This window comes from Marmota flaviventris, chromosome 13 (assembly GCF_047511675.1).
Source record: "Marmota flaviventris isolate mMarFla1 chromosome 13, mMarFla1.hap1, whole genome shotgun sequence".
NCBI classification, from domain to species: Eukaryota; Metazoa; Chordata; class Mammalia; order Rodentia; family Sciuridae; genus Marmota; species Marmota flaviventris.
Genome location: NC_092510.1, coordinates 68,693,127 through 68,710,979, shown reverse-complemented (window position 1 = coordinate 68,710,979; position 17,853 = coordinate 68,693,127). Strand labels below are relative to the sequence as shown.

General features: G+C 40.2%; 1 long non-coding RNA gene across 1 annotated transcript in view; it reads left to right on the top strand.

Moving 5' to 3' along the window:
- The first annotated feature begins 89 nt into the window (after nt 1-89).
- LOC139701596 (uncharacterized) overlaps nt 90-17,853 on the top strand; it is a 31,574-nt gene continuing 13,810 nt past the window's right edge. Inside the window, exons 1-2 of the long non-coding RNA XR_011704131.1 lie at nt 90-409; nt 2,351-2,525. This is a non-coding gene — a long non-coding RNA (uncharacterized lncRNA). The remainder of the gene's footprint in view (nt 410-2,350; nt 2,526-17,853) is intronic.

Genomic DNA, 17,853 nt, shown 5'->3' with positions numbered 1-17,853 from the left:
TATAAGGTAATGACAGCTGCAGGCGGAGGCGCTTGGGGCCACCCGCGGGACTCCCCGAGAACTCCTCTAGCGAAGGGAATTCCTCCACTGCCCGGGGCTCTCCGAGTGCGGACCAGAGCTCGGGCCTCCTGGGTCGCGGTCCCTAGCGGTCCCCTCTCTGGGGATGGAAGAGGGCCGCGCGCGCCTGCCACGTGGTTCCGGGGAACTCCTCCGAGACTGACACTCTGCGAGGACCGCGGTGCTCTCTAGCAAGGTTCCAGGGACGGTTCGGGCCAGCGCCACCAGGGGTCGGTACCCTCCCCACCTCAGTCTGTCCCGACAGGCCCCCAGTGTGCTCCTTCCCTTCCCCAGGGACTCTGGGCTCCAGAGCTCCTCTCTCCAGGACATACTTACCTCCACGCGCGTCCAGGTAGGAATTTGGCACTCCCAGACCCTCCTGCGTGAGCTGCCCCAGGGAGGCTCCTGCAGACCGGTCTAACCTACTCATTTGACCCTCACTGCCTGTCAGATCCAGCCAAATTCCCCACCTATGAAGTCTGGCTTCATTCAGACTTGCCTCTTTACTTCTCTAGCTTTGTACCACGCTCCCTTCAAACTTGATTTCGTGATACTTCCAAAACATATGCTTGGATTTCCCACATCTTTGCCGTTTCCTCAGGCTGTTTCCTCCCTGCAACTGCAATGGGTAGAGAAGGGCTGCTGCCTGTCTCTACCCACTGCAGTTCAACCCACTCCTCAAGGTCTGCCAGTCTTTTCAGTTACAGAGGCTCTCACCTTTCCTGGTCTTAGCCATAGTACACACCCGGTATTGGGGAGAGTTGGTCACTGTTGAGGCCCCACCCTTATGTGAAAAGAGCTTGGGGGCATTCTGAAGGTGTATCCTGAGTCACCTGAGCCAGACTCGCCTCAGTGACTCCTTCATGGGAAGAGGCTCTGGAAACCCTCCTGTAGGATATTAACTTCAAGACTTTTTTTTCCCCCCAATAAATGGGTACTGACATGAACAGACCTGCTGATTATGAGGGCAGAATTTGTAATACCAAGGGCTTACAAATGTCCAGTAGGATAATAGGGTTGATACTGCCCCCTCTATTCTATGCCAGGCAAATGCCCTTTTGTACTTTCATGTTAGAGTGGGTCAAACTAGTGCCCACTGAGTTAAAAGAGACTTCTGGTGCTAGGTGGACATGCCTACAGTCATACCTGACACGCCTACAGTCACCACTGTTAATTCTTATCAGGGGATTAATACACTGATTTGGTTAAACCTCTATACCCAATCATTTCTGCTCTAAACTTTCTTGCATTCTCTGACACATGAGCTTTTGGGGGACACTGCAGATCTAAAGCATAACAATAATCATTTGATATGTTTAATTCCCTCTTCCATTTGCCAACAAATCCCCATTGAAATCATCAGAATGTCATTGGTTAGGGGTCCAAGGAGGTCCCTCCAAAGAAAATGGGACCTCAACTCAGCCTGGGCAGGGTCTTGACTTTTCTTGTTGAAAAGAATTCCAGGATAGATCAATAGCAAGATACAACAAAGATTTATTTAAGGAGAGCAAGGTATATACCTCCCAAAAGCAGAATGTGGGCATCCCTGGCTTCTCAGAGAAGGCAAGTGACACACAGGGTTGAACTCATTGATTATAAACATGATTTTCACAGGAAGAAACACGCAGCTTCCAAGGCAAGCTTTTTTGAAAATCAAATCCCATGATAACTGTTTTAGTTAGCTTTTTCACTGTTGTGACCAAAAGACCTGACTAGAAAAACTAAAGGAGGAAAAGTTTACTTGGGGGCTCACAATTTCAGAGGTCTCAGTCTATATAAGACACCTTTATTTCTCAGGGCTCAGGGTAAGGAGGAAGAGTGTGGTGGAGGAAAGCAGCTCAAGACATGGAACAGGAAGCAGAAAGAAATTAAGCTCAGTTCACAAAATATAAAAGGCACACCCCCAATGACCCACTTCCTTCAGCCATACCCAACACGCCTACAGTCACCACTGTTAATCCTTATTAGGGGATTAATACACTGATTTGGTTAAACCTCTATACCCCATCATTTCTGCACTAAACTTTCTTGCATTCTCTCACACAAGAGCTTTTGGGGGACTCTGCAGATCTAAAGCACAACAATAATCATTTGATATTTGGGGCTCGGGGTGTTTCTTTTTGGTTAAGCAGTCTAGCCACAAATCATTTGTGGGCACATTGAGTAAGTCTTTGAATCTGGTGACATTAAATTGATTATGTTTTTGTCCTTGTTGATGTGTTGCAAGCACAGCTGGAGGTTTCGTTTATCTAAGGGTCTCCATCTACTGAGTCTCTTTTTCTCTCTCCCTGAGAACTCACCTGTGTCAAAATGGCCTCCAGAATCTCTAGAAAGCTGTTTCGGTATACCCCGAACTTCAAGGTCAAGAGTAGAGACTGCTGAGACTAGAGGAGCCACTTACTGCACGCAGAGGGGTAGCCCATCTGGGACTACCAGGCCTCAGTCACTCACTCACTCACTGTTCAGAGGTGAGTCATGGAGGTGAGAAGACAGGGTCAAATTCTTAACTCAGTGGTATCTCTGGAGTCTGTGTGGGGTGGGATGCTGTGGGCTCTTTGAGCTGACCTTAGCAGCAGGCCTAGTGCTGAATGAAGTGAGGGTATGGCCTAGCTGGCCCCTACCAAGAGCCATGGGCTGGTTAGAGGGGAGGTACTGCCTCAGTGAGCAGACAGAGATAAGCAACAAACAATAAGGTCAGACACAAAGAAGAGCGAGTCACCCAATTTATGAATTTTTGTTGTGTTTATGTCTTATTTAAGAATGCCTGGCCCAGCATGGTGGCACTCTCCCATAATCCCAGCTACTCAGGAGGCTGAGGCAGGAGGATTGTCAAGTTTGAGGCCATCCTGGGCAACTTAATGAGATCCTATGTCAAATTTTTAAAACATTAACAAGTCTGGGGATGTAGTTCAGTGGTAGAGCACCCCTGGGTTCAATCCCCAGTAGAAACACTGACTACAAAAGAAAACAGAATAAGAGAAAATAACTTCTGGGCTGATATAGCTCAGGGGTACAGCATATGCTGAGCCTGGGGAAACCCCTGAGTTCATTTCCTAGCAACAAAAACAAAAACAAAAACAGAACTCCTTTCCTATTCCAAAATCATGAAAATTGAGCTAGGGATGTAGCTCAGCAGTACAGAACTTGCCTAACATGTTAAAGGTCTTGGGTTCCATCACCAGCACCGCCGCGTCCCCCCCACCCCGGAAAAAAGATCATGAAAAATTTCCTGTTTTCTTCAGGAAGTTTGACTTTTAGTTTTTACATTTAATTCAAGCTCTTTTATTCTTATTTTATTGTGGCATAGTGTGAAGCTGGTTGTGGTTCTCTCTCCTTTCTTCTTTTTTTCTTTTCTATTTGGCACTGACTATTCCAGTATCATTTCTTCAAAAGATTTTTCTTTTCCAGGTGGCTATCTATCTGTGGGCTCTCTATTCTGTTCCATTATCTACATATGTATTCTTATACCAGTACCACACTGTATAGATTACTATAGCTTTATAACAAATTTAAAAAAAAATTTTTTTAGTTGTCGATGGACCTTTAATTTATTTATTTATATGTGGTGCTGAGAATTGAGCCCAGTGCCTCACACATGCTAGAAAAGCACTCTACCACTGAGCTACAACTCCAGCCCCTACAACAAATTTTGAAATAAGGTAGTATAAATCCTCTTACTTTTTTTTCTCCCAGAAGTTGTTTTATTTAAGTCTTTTGTTCCATATGAATTTTAGAGTCAGCTTGTCAATTACATTTTTTTTTTCCTTTTTTAGTGCCAGGAATCAAACTCAAGGCCTTGTGAATGCTTGGCAAGTGCTCTACCACTGAGCTACATCCCTAGTCTAGTTCCTGGAAAATAAAACAAAAAAGTTTGTTGGGATTTTGATGTGGATTGCATTAAATGTGTAATTAAACTTGGGGAGAATTGACCTCAATGATATTGAGTTTTCTGATCTATCAGGATGGTATATCTTTCAGTTCATTTTTTAATCTTTAATTTCTCTTGCCATGTTTTATGGGATATTGGTCTGCAGTTAGCTTTTTATTTATTTATTTTTATTGTTATTGTTTTTTTTTAAGAATATTTATTCTTAAGTTTTAGGTGGACACAATATCATTTTACATTTATGTGGTGAGGATTGAACCCAGTGCCTCGTGCATGCTAGGCTAGCACTCTACCACTGAGCCACAACACCAGCCCCTTTATTGTTATTGTTGTTACTGGGGATTGAACTCAGAGGTGCTCTACCACTGAGCCACATCTCCAGCCCTTTTTATCTTTTTTGTTTGTTTGTTTTTGAGACAGGGTCTCATCAAGTTGCCAGGGCTGCCCTTGAACTTACAATCCTCTTGCCCCAGCCTCCTGAGTCCCTGGAATTACAGCTGTGCACATTACCATGCCTGACAGTTTTTTTCTTACAATATATATATATATTTTTTTTTTTCAGATTTGGGCATCAGAGTGATGCTGGCATTACAAAATAAATTGAAAAGGGTCGTCTATTTTCTAAAAGAGTTTGTGTAGAATTTGTATTATTCTTAAATATTTGCTATAAATCAACAATGAAGCCTTCTATTCAAAGAGGTGTTTGTTTCGTTGGTTTTTTTTTTGGGGGGGGGGAATTTTGAACTACAAATTTAATATTATGAATAGATATAGAACCATCCAGATTATGTACGTCTTAAATGAGCATTGGTAGCTTGTATATTTTAAGGAATTTGCCTATTTTGCTCATCTTAGTAGTCAAATTTATAGGAATAAATTTGTTTATAAAACTTTCTTGGTAGTTTTTAAATTGTCTGTGTGATCTATGGTGTTATCCTCTTATTATTTCTTATATTAGCAACATCAGAATTTTACCAATATAGATGATTTTCATTATTTGCCAATTTCTTTTATGAATTGCCTATTCACTAAGATTTATTTGTAACCCCCAAATTAATACATGTAGTGCTTAATGATCATTCACAGCTCTGGGCAGAGTGGTGAAAAAGTTGAGTTGCACAACATGCTAGTGCCCAGCTGAGGTCAATCAAGGCAATGCTCGGCCTTCTTTCCACAGTCTACTTAGTGCCATGTTTTTTTTTTTTTTTTTTTTTGTGTGTGTGTGTGTGCTTTTTCTTGGTGATTTTGCTCTTTAAAATGGCTCCCAAATATAGTCTGGAAATGCAATTTAAGTATTTCAAAATGCAAGAAGATTATGATTATGCCTTAGAGAGAAAATGTTTTAATGAGATAAGCTTCATTCAGGCCATGAGTCCAATTTAATGAATCAACAAGACATATTAAATATGTTTTTTTAAAAATAGAAATACACATAAAACAGAGTTATGTTTAGATTGATTGAAGGAAAGTCGTGACCAGATGCTCACAGGAAACTAGCAATGGTTTAGTACCAACTAATTCAGAGTTCCCAGCAACGGTTTGCTTTTTTTAAAAATTTATTTATTTTTTAGTTGTAGATGGACACAATACCTTTATTTTGTTTATTTAATTTGCTTATGTGGTGCTGGGGATCGAACAAAGTGCCTCATGCAGGCTAGGCAAGTGCTCTACCACTGAGCCACAACCCCAGTGCCCCCAGCAATGTTTTTGAACTTCACCACCATTAACAAGAATTAGCTTTACTATTGATCTCTGAGAGAACTAACCTTCTATTTCACTGATTTTCTCTATTGTTTTCTCATTTACTATTTCTCTTTTTTATCTTTTATTTCCTCCTTCTACTTACCTTTGGTTTCATTTGGTATTTTTCTGGTTTCTTGAGGTGGAGCTTGGGTTACTGATTTGAAGCCTTTTTTCTTTTCTAATGTAAATATTTAGTTCTGTAAATTACCTTCTGTGCCCGTCTTGAGCTTAATGACAACAATATTGTTTTTATTTTCATTCCATTCAAAATAATTTCTAGTTTCCCTCATGATTTATTCTTTAAGAATTATTTAAAAATATTACTTAATTTCCAAATGTTTGGAAATTTCCCCCCATATGTTCCTGTCATTGATTCCCACTTTAATCCTATTGAGGACAGAGAATATACTTTGTGTGGCTTCAGCTTTTCTCCATTTACTGAGAATTGTTTTATGGTCCAGGATGTGGGCTATCTTGGTAAATATTCTCAGTACACTTGAAAAGATTACGTGCTTTGTTGTTATTGGGTAGAATGATCCATAAATGCCTGTTACATAAAGTTTATTGATAGTGTTGTTCAAGTCTTTTATATCCTTACTGATTTTCTGTCTGCTTGTTTTATCAAAAACAGAGAGAGGGCTGGGGGTGTAGCTCAGTGGTAAGGCACTGGGTTCAATCCTTAGCACCGCATAAAGATAAATAAATAAAGCTATTGTGTCCATCTACAACTAAAAAATATTTTTAAAAAAACCAGAGATACTGAGATCTTCAGTATAATTAAAAATCTGTCTACAATTATGTATAAAATTTGCTTCATGTACTTTAAACTTTTTATTTGGAATATAATAAACATTTATGATTCTTATATAATCCTGATAAATTGGCTGTTTTATTATTATGAAAGGATGCTATCTTTGGTAATATTCCTTCCTGTGAAATCTACTTATCTGATATTAATATAATCATTTCTGCCTTTTTCCAGTTAGTATTTGTAGGTCCAACTAATTTCTATCCTTCAACTTTTTTTCTTACTTCCACAAATTTGGAAGACTTTATTTTTTTTTAATTTTTTTTTTTAAAGAGAGAGAGACAGACAGAGAGAGAGAATTTTAATATTTATTTATTTTTTTAGTTTTCGGCGGACACAACATCTTTGTTTATATGTGGTGCTGAGGATCGAACCCGGGCCGCACACATGCCAGGCAAGCCGCTACCGCTTGAGCCACATCCCCAGCCCTGGAAGACTTTATTTTTTTTTAAAGATTTTTTTTTTTTTTTTTTTAGTTGTAGATGGACACAATACCTTTATTTATTTGTTTATTTTTATGTGATGCTGGGGATTGAACCCAGTGCCTCACACATGCCAGGTAAATACTCTACTACTGAGCTACAATCCAGGCCCAGAAGACCACTGTTTTACACAGAAAAATAAAATTTTTCTTTTATGTTTTGTAGAATAGAGCTTTATAGGCATAGAGCTTTATTTTGATGTGTTTTGAAGGTTAGGTATTTTGAGCAGGGTGCAGTGTGTGTATGCTTTTTGTTTTATTGTAACATTGTTTATGCTAAATTCCTTGTAACTCAATGCTCTGTAAAATATAAAAATTCGAACGCCATATGACCAGTGTATGTATGAACTTGGACAAGTTCAAACTTGACTCAGTTTCCTTCTCTGTAAAGGGGATAGTAGTGTGTCTCCCTCATAGGGTGGTTGATAGACTATAAATGAGCTAATACATGTAAGTTGTTAGAATAGGTCCTAACACATAATTAGCTCTGCAGATATGTTTGTCCCTGTTCTATACTTCAACTGTTAACTTTTTTCTTTATCTTAAACATGGCAGCTTCTGTTGACAGGACGTATAGCCAGGACTTTCTTTTTATCTAGTCTGATAATATCTGCCTTTTAATTTATGTTTAAGTCTGTTAAATTTGATAACTTTTAAAAAAAAATTTACGTGGAATGAATACAGATGTAACAAATGTTAGGTCTGAGTGTAAATCATAATGAACTCCTGAAAGTAGAGTAAATTCAGTCAAGTTTTCTGAACACAATGCAATAAAAATAAAAAATAATAAAACTTTATAACAAAAGATGAACTGGAAAAGTTTAAATCATCTACAAAAAAAATTCAAATCCCTCCTAGAACACTGAAAAGCAAAATTAAAACAGATGCTTAGAAACGAACAACAACTTGAATAGTTGGTAATGGTTAAGAGTGAAGGGCTCAAGTCCATGGTGGCCACATCCAAGTCCCAGCTCTGCTGCCCTCTGCCTCTAATCCAAGGGCTTAAGCTTCCCCATGTCTATTTCCTCTTTTGTAATATGAAGATAGTACTACTTAGAAGATTTCTTAAGGTTAAACAAGATGCAGTTGAAATTACCCTTTAGCCAGGTGCAGTGGTTCATGCCTACAATTCCAGCAATTTGGGGGGCTGAGGCAGGAGCATCACAAGTTCAAAGCCAGCCTCGGCTGGCTTTAGTGAGGTCCTAAGCAAATTACCATATATTTTCACATATGTAATATGTTGCAGTCACAATTTTGATGTGTGAAAAGGTAAACCCAAATTCTGCTGCTGGTGGATAACTTAAACTTATATATTCAAAGAAACTCAGTCACACTACTTGAGTTTCTTTGGGATAAATATTCAAGCAACTTGGAATATTTCCTAGCTCTTCTCCACACCTTTGAATAAGTTTCATCAGACTTAGGTTCTTGGGCAGGAGTATCTGTTTGAGTCTTGGTCACTGCCCACAGGCAAGCTTCCCGAAAGAAAATTGAGGAAATGCCTTTTCCCTGCCCCAGCACAGGATCTTTTATACTCAAATAGAGATTTTGCCAAGTGCTGAACAGCCCAAATCCAGCAAATAGCTACCATGTTTTTCTTTTCAGAGAGGGGATTTTTCTTTCTTTTATCATTTCCCCAAAATGTGTTACAGCCCATGACTCGGCTCCTAACATCATTATGAATTCTTTCCCAAACTATGGTTTATAATACAAACTATGCCTAAGACCCTCAGGATTTGGCTCTTGATCTATAGATATTTTTTGAGAGGTGGAGTGGGATAGAAATTCATGGTAATAGCTGATGGATTGAAGGCAATGTCTATTAGAAAGACAAGGGAAAGAAAAATCTTGGCAGAATAATCTCCTTATTTTATTCTGTTATGTTTTCTTTATTATGGCTGTTAGAAAATACATGGGATGCAGCCAAAGCTATAACTGGAGTAAAATATATAGTATGATAAATATGAATATAGGCTTTGAGTTAGGTCTGGGCTCCAGATGTCTTTGCTTTGCTATTAACCACCTGTGTCAACTTGGTGAACCTGTGCTCCTAGAGGAAATACAGGTTTGGTGTTCTAGTCAGGTTTTTTCACTGCTGTGACTAAAAGTCCTGACCAGAACAATTGTAGAGGAGGAAAGATTTGAGGGATCATGGTTTCAGAGATCTCAGTTCATGAATAGCAGGCTTCATTTCTTGGGGCTTGAGGGGAGGCAGAACACCATGGTGGAAAAGTATGGCAGAGGGAAGCTGCTCACATGGTGATCAGGAAGCAGAGAGAGACTCTACTTGCCAAATATATGCCCCCCCCCGCAAAGCCATGCCCCCAATACCTTTCTCCTCCAGCCATACCCTACCTGCATTCAGTTACCATTCAGTCACCACCAGGGGAATAATTTAGTGATTGGGTTAAGGCTCTCATAACTCAGTCATTCTCCTCTAAACCTTCTTGTATTGTCCCACACATGAACTTTTGGGGAACACTTCACATCCAAACCATAATAGTTGGCATTCATGATAAAAAACATTGAAGAAACTAGGGATAGAAGGAACTAACTTTAGTATCATAAAGGCTATGTATGAAAAATCCAAAGCCAACCTTATAGTAAATGGAGAAAAACTGAAAGCACTTCCTTTAAAATCTGAGACAAGACAAGGATATACACTTTTACCACTCCTAATTAATATAGAGCTAGAAATTCTAGCCAAAGCAATTGGGTAAGAGAAGAAAATAAAAAGGATAAAAATTGGAAAGGAAGAAGTCGAAGGATCACTGTTGCAGATGGTATAATCCTATACCTAGGGGGAAGAAATTCCACCCAAAGATCGTTAGAGCTGATAAACAAGTTTGGCAAAGTGTCAAGTTAAAAAAATCAACATGCAAAAATCAATAGCTTTCCTATATACCAACAATGAATTTGCTCTAAAAGAAATCAGGAAAACAATTCCATTCACAATAGCTTAAAAAAATAAATATGTAGGAATAAATCTAACCAAGGAGGTGAACGAGCTCTATAATGAAAACTATAGAATGTTAAAGAAAGAAATTAAAGAAGACCTCCAAAGATGAAAAGACTTCCCATGTTCATGGATAGGCAGAATTAATATTATTAAAATGGCCATATTACCAAAAGCAATATACAGATTCAATGCAATTACCCATCAAAATGACATTCTTTACAGAACAAGAAAATTCAGTCCTAAAATTCATTAGAAAAATCAAAGATCCAGAATAGCCAAAGCAATTTTAAGCCAAAAAGCAATGATAGAGGTATCACAATACTTGACTTCAAATTATATTACAGATCTATAGTAACAAAAACTGCATGGTATTGGCAGAAAAACAGATGCATATACCAGTGGTGAAGAATAGAAGACATAGAGACAAACCCACAGTCATCTGGTCCTTGACAAAGGTGGCAGAAACATACATGGGAGAAAGATAACTTACTTTAACATATAATACTGGGAAAACTAGTTATCCATCTGTAGAAGATTAAAACTAGACCCTTTTCTCTCACTCTGCACAAAAATCAGCTCACAATGAACCCAAGACCTAGGAATTAGAACAGAAACTATGCAACTCCTAGAGGAAAACATAGAGTCAATACTCCAGCATATAGACTCAGGCAACAACTTTCTCAATAGGACCCCTGAAGATCAGGAAATGATACCAAGGGTTAATAAATGGGATGACATCAAATTTAAAAGCTTCTGCACAGCAAAAGAAACAAGAATGTGAAGAGAACATACAGAAAGGAAGAAAATCTTTGTTAGCTACTCTTTGAGGGAGGAAATACAGGGTTGGGTTTTTCTGAACATCTGGTCACAACCTTTCATCCATTCAGTACAGAAAAGGTGGAGCCTTACTGGCATCAATTGTAATTGGTATTGATGATACTATTTGCCTCATAGAGAGGCTGTGAGAATTCCATGAGATAATTTATTTAAAGTACTTGGGACTCTGCTTATATGACAGGTATCCCTGGACAATCTTGAGTAAGTGGGCCAAGAACCTTTCTTGGTTTATTTGGTCTTCCTTCCTTCCTTCCTTCCTTCCTTCCTTCCTTCCTTCCTTCACCGGGAATTGAGCTCAGGGGCACTTGACCACTGAGCTACATCCCTTGTCCTATTTTGTATTTTATTTAGAGAAAGGGTCTCACTGAGTTGCTTAGTGACTCGATAAGTTGCTGAGGCTGGCTTTGAACTCGCGATCCTCCTGTCTCAACCTCCTGAGCTCTGGGATTACAGGTGTGCACCACTGCACCCTACTTTGGTTATTTGTCATACAACAATCCTTCCAGTAGAAACTGTCAAAAGGAGCATGATATATAAGGTTCAAGTTGTTTTAGTCCCAGGAGATAATAGGTGTGAAGTACAACACAGCATAAAGTATTTGCTAGATTTCACATGATGATTTATAATGTACTATTCCTATAAATGTATAGACCAAATTCATCTCTGTTGCTGCAAATAAGAAAGAAAAATGTAGTTAGATGATCTGTCTGGCAATCTTCGATAAACAAAAGAAAAGTAGGAAGGTATGAAAAAGAAATATTGCCCAGGCTGTGACAATGTAGAGGAACCTCTTATTCTGCCTTCTTCTTAAGACTCTTATCTGACTCTGACCAGAGCATTAAAACCAGTAAGGAGAGAAGATTCACCATCAAAGGGCTAAGAAAAAAGTATAGAAAATGACTTAATATTACTGAATACTTTCTTAATTTGAAAATGAAGAAACATAATGAAAATATACCTTTATACAGATATCTGATTTTAGAATTCTGAACCTTACATTGATTTGTAATCTATTCTGTAATTTGGGGCCTAGAGAGAGAAGGCTCCCCGATTTTTAGCAAACATTCCCCTAATATGGCCTCAAACATGATAGATGGTCAATAAATTTTAAATAGTAACATATTGTTTAAAAAGAGAAAAATAAATAACTCAAGTGTTGAAATAAAGGAGCTAGACAAGCAATGAAAAACAAATGAAAGGAAAGAAACAGAGAAATATTGAATGAATGCTGAAGTGTTTAGGGGTAAAAATGTACTGATGTTTGCAACTTATTTGAAATGCATAAAAAGTCAATTAGACTTACTCTGAAATATAAAAATAAGAAAGCTAGATAGAAGGATAGGTGGATCAATAAAAGCAAATATATGAAACTTTATTTGTAGAATCCAGATGGTGAGTATGTAGATTTTCATTTCAAAATTTTCATAGGTTTGAAAATTTCCATGAGACATTTAAAAGGTAACTGAGAAAAGAAAATGACACAGAGATGCTGGGGCTGTGGCTCAGTGGTAGAGCACTTGCATAGCACGATTGAGGCACTGGATTTAATCTTCAGCACAACATAAAAACAAATAAATAATAAAATAAATGTATTGTGTCCATCTGCAATGAAAATATTTTTTAAAAATTGATACAGATAAAAACAGAAAATTATATATTAGAAAAGAGAAAAAGAGCAGATTTGTGAAATACATCCTAGAATTGGAAGACATATTCAATAGATATATCTCTACAAAATCAACTCAATAAAAAATTGGAAGCTGGGCCTGGTGGCACAAACCTGTAATCCCAGCCACTCAAGAGTCTGAGCAGGAGGATTATAATGTAGTGAGCCAGCCTAGCAATTTAGGGAGACCCCATCTCAAATTTTATTTATTTATTTATTTATTTTGGTACTAGGAATTGAACCCAGGGGCACATTACCACGAAGCTACATCCCGAGCCATTTTTATTTTTTAAGGAGACAAAACTCCAATGTACCATTTCAGTAAAAAGAAAGAGGAGGCAGCCAGGTATGATAGCCTATGCCAGTAATCCCAGCTTCTTGGGAGGCGGAGGCAGAAGGATCACAAGTTTGAGGTCTGCCACAGTGACTCAGTGAGACTCTGTCTCAAAATAAACAATTAAAAGGGCTGAGGATGTAGCTTGGTACACAAGGATTTGGGTTCAATCCCTACTACTGCAAAAGGAATAAAAAGAGGGAGGCAATCTCTTTTAAGAAGTGTTCAGAAAGATAATACTGATGACTTCCCACTAGTAGTTTTTCTTTATTGGGTACTTTTCTGGGAAAATAAAAATGACTAGTGTTTAAGGAGAGGGGGACAAGAAAGCAGGAGAAATCTAAATGAATCAATATAGCTATGGAGAAAAAAAATAAAAATATCATCACTTGCCCACATGGAGCTGAGCCCAGATATTTTCAAGCTAGTTCCATCAGATCTTTGAGAGACAGATGATTCTGGTACTATAGTTTTCCCTAGGTATCTGCAAGGCATTGATTCCTGAAAAACCCCTCATTAATACCAAAATCTGTAGATGCTCAAGTCTCTTATATAAAATGGCATAGTATTCGCAAATAATCTGGGCCCATGTTCCTGTGTACTTTAAATCATCTCTAGATACTTATAAACCTCATATGATGTAAAAGCTATGTAAATGTTTTTATAATGTATTATTTAAGAAATAATGACAAGGAAAATTCTGTACGTGTTTAGTTTTTTTTTTTTTTCCTCAAATATTTTTTATCCAGTGTTGATTGAATCCATGGATGGGGAACCTATGGAGATGGAAGACCAACTGTATTAACATGTCCTAAAGCATGGAAACTGTAACAAGCTAGAATTATTCTAATTGCAAATGGTTTAATATTAAAAAATACATTTACAATTTATAACATTAACAAGCTAAAGGAAAATATAATGTAAATGGGTGCTGAAAATATACTTGATAAAATTCAACATCTCTTACTGATTTAAAAAAATTCTAGGGCCGGGGTATAGCTCAGTGGTAAAGCGCTTGTCTAGTATGCTTGAGGAACTGGATTCCATCCCAGCACAGGAGAAAAAAACAAGACAAAATCTCTAATTTTCCCCTCAGCAAATAAAGAGAAAACTCTTGAAACTAAGGATAAATAATGATACCAATGGGCGACACTTAGTGTTTAAATCAACTATGCCAGGCTTAACAGGAAAACAGCAAAGACAATCCCATTAAAATCCAGAACACCATTATTACCCTATGTTCACATATGACTACGCGACCTGTGTGACTCTACATCATGTACAACCAGAGAATGAGAAGTTATATTCCATTTATGTATGATGTATCAAAGTGCATTCTACTGTCATGTACAACTAATTAGGACAAATTTTTAAAAATTCAGAGCATGAGGTTTTTTTGCTCTTCTCACTGTTATTCTTCAGTTCTGGGACTTCTAATCAATACTAGAACAACAAAGAGAGATGAAAGGTTTCTTACCACTTTGGAAAAGGAAGAGCACCTTCCCCGCCCCACCCCTCCCACCCCATGGCTTATTCCTGGAAAAGCCTAATAAAATATATGAAAAAAATGGGAAAAAAAAATAAATGACATCCAGGTCCATGAAAAGTATTTTTAAAAATCCAAAGTTGTTTTTTTTTTTTTGCACAGTATCAGTAACCAGTTGGAGCAGGCCATGGGGGAAACATTGACAACAGCAACAACCAATTTTAAAATCACACAGTATAGACCTCCTCCCTTACATACATGACCACATTCATTTCCTTAAGATGCCTGCCTTCCTCGCACGCCACCAGGCTGGGTTGTTGGAGGAAGGAGATGCCTACTTACTGTGACAGGGTGTGCTTGCTCTTGGCAGCTCCTTGCTGATGCAGAAGGTGAGCTTGATCTGAATCCAGAGCCACCACCTTCCCCCCACTCCTGTGGCCAAAGCCCAGACCTTCACTTTAGAACCAGTCAAAACTGGGCACAGGAAACTTTATAGAACCGGCAGAGGAGCATGAATGTAGTTCTGCCACAGCCTCAAGCACTCTACCCTGGGTGCCAGTATTTGTGTGGCTTGGGAGGAGAGAGCCCCGACTCCTTTTAAGGTTGCAGAGGGATGGGAAAGTGTCTAGAAGCTGAGCTGGATGGAGCATGCACTGGAGCATGCACTGGAACATGTGGGCTTAAAGAAGGGCTAAGAGGGGAAGACAGAGAGGAATGGAGTGGACGCGAGGTCAGGAAGGAAGTAGTTCAGTGCTTCTCCCATGGAAGGTGGTGGGAGGAATGAGGAGCTAGATCATGTCTTACCTTACCCCTTGGCACTGCCCTCACCTGCTGTGTGGTATATCTTCTTTTTGCTCCACTTTCTTCCCTAAATCAACTCAGCCCTGTTCTCTGTACCCAAGCTGACCTACAGAGCTACTCCACAGGGCCCCTGGTCTTGGGTTACTTTCTCCACGCAGCTTCCCTCTCTTGGGGTTCTGCTAGTCCCCTCACCCCACTGGGTCGGGCTTGGGGGAGTTCACAGCCCCACTGTTACCGCTCATGTGCTGCCCATCCCTGTGGTTTCTCCACACCCATCGGCCCACTCCTTTGTGAATAATCCCTTTACCAACTCTTCCTCAAATTCATCCCAACCTGGTTGGGCTTTCTGTTTTCCTGTGGGGACCCTGACCTATATAAATCCTTACCTGCCTATTTGTAAAGCAACTGCTCACACCTGTTACAGAGTTCAGTGGGAGTGCTTGCCTCGCATGCACCAGGCCCTGGGTTCTGATCCCCAGCACCACAAAAAAACAAAACAAACAAACAGAGTTCAGTGGGAGACTGGGAAAGACAAGAAGGTGGTCCTTAGGATAAAAGAATGTCACCTGATTACCTGGTAGGATTCTGACCAAGGTGGGGTTTCTGCATGTGAACCGTCAGATTAGGAAGGACCCATCAGCAGACAGTGTCCCAAATATGAAACTAAGCTTCCCTGAACTTCTCCTCTTAGGGGCAGTGAGGTAGCCACCTCCTCTGCCAATGTGGACAGAGGAGGGACACTCTCCGGATTACAGAAAGACCCATGTACAGAGATGGCTGAATGTCTGGTAGAGGCAGAGAGAGGAAGGTGTGAGGCTTTTCCCTTTGTTTATGTTTCCAGGTGTTTGCGGGGGAATGTGTATATGCCATTATTATAGAAAAACAATACAGTGAACTTTGTTTTGGAAGAATGGAAGATGGGGAGCACATGGGGTGCTCCTGCCTTCCACTCATCCCCAACAGCTTAATTGCCAAGACTCAGCTCCAGAATGTAACTCAACCTGGGTCTGGCATTTGCCATCTGTATATATCAGGCACTGTGTAAACAGCTCTAGAAAGCTCTGGAAGACTGTGGCAGTTGCTTTTATGATTCCTGTTGCTCCTTGAACCTGTCTCCCTCGACCTATCTCGCCTGTCTGACCTCAGTTGATCTGCTTTGCTTGCCGCCTGGCACTGCCCTCTTGATCTTGTCTTGCATGACTCTATCTCTAAGAAGTTTCCTTGTGCTAGGGAAGGCCAGACCTGGCCTCCAGCTGTGGCTTTGCCCTGCCTTGGCGTATGGCTTCTGCCCTCAGGGCCTGTTTCTGTGTATACAGTGGAAATCCAACCTCAGCCCCAAGATTGGTGGACTAGGGAAGGACTGTCCCTAGGAGCCATCCCTCTGATCCCTCTGCCTTCCCTTCCTCTCAGCTGGCAAAGTGCACAACACAGGCCTCTTTGCAGCTGGGAGAGAGGGAGGAAGCCTCCTGGAGAAGGGTCTCCTGTCTCTTTGAGAAATAGAGCACTCTCCAGGAGAGTGTGTAGGCTTCACTCCACCAGCCCAGTGCTGGAGGAGAAGACTTCAGTCAAATGAAGGAGAATAATATTGGATTTTATGTCAAGACCATTAAAATCCTGGTGGGTTTAATTCTCCTCCCATGGTCGAGCTGAAACAGACCCGGTTGAATCCTACAGGGAGGGACTGGCCCAGGGGAAGCCTGGCCCCCACCCTGGTGCAGTTTGTGTTTCCTTAATAGAACCCAGGATGTAAAAGAAGTGTTGACTTAACTAATACACAGACCAGTAGGTGAAGTTGATGGGCACACCCAGCACATCAGTGTTATCCAGCTGGTCAGTGTAGCTGGAAGGGTAAGGGCAGAGGCGTTGGCTGCCACTCTGGTGTAGCATTCGAGCCTAGCACAGCTGATCTGCCTCACACCTCCCCTCCCAATGTGTCAGCTCTGCTGTCCTACCGGCACAGAACCAGACTCTCCCATTCCCATACTCAAGCTCTTCCTCCTGCTTTCTGCCTTTGCTCAAAGTCATCTGGCAGAGCCTCCTGATTTCCAGAAGGCCCAGCTCAAATCAAACCTTCTGTTAGAAGCCTTCTGTCTTCTCCCTTGTTAGAGTCTAACTCCACTTCCTTATGTTTCACATGGCATTAGATTACCTACTCTAAGGTGAACCGTAACTAGGGGAAGTGCCACTCAGCAACTCTTTCTTGGTTGACAATATTCTTCCCAGGAACAAACAAATGCCCCACAACTTATATTGAAAATGTCCTCATGAGGGTTGTGGATATGCCTCAGTGGTAGGGTGCTCTCCTAGCATGTGTGAGAGGTCCTGGGTTCAATCCTAAGCACCACAAAACAAACAAAACACCCAAAAGGCTTCCCAACTGTCTATGAACAATGCCAACAGTGACATCATACCCAGCTCACTGACCCCTTGAGAGGTGAGGCTTGCCTCTGTTGGGGGCATGGAGGTCATACCTCTCACTCCCTCTGCTCTGAGCAGTCACTCATCTAGCCTAGGCTAGGGGAGGCAGAAAGGGTGTTCACACTGAATATGGGGTTGAAACTTTAAAAATAATCAGGAGAGAGATCTGAGAAATGAAGTGAGGTTGTTTAAATAACTGGAGGTTAGGAATAAAGTTTTGGATTCCAGGAGAGGGTGTTGTGGGGGTTCTACTCCCTGCTGGGAAATGGGTCCACATGGTACATTCAGGAAAAACGAGTTGTTTCCAAATTTATACTCTAGCAAGTAAAAACTGCAAGAAGACTCACATTGAAGCAAAAGCTGTTGGTGGATGGTGC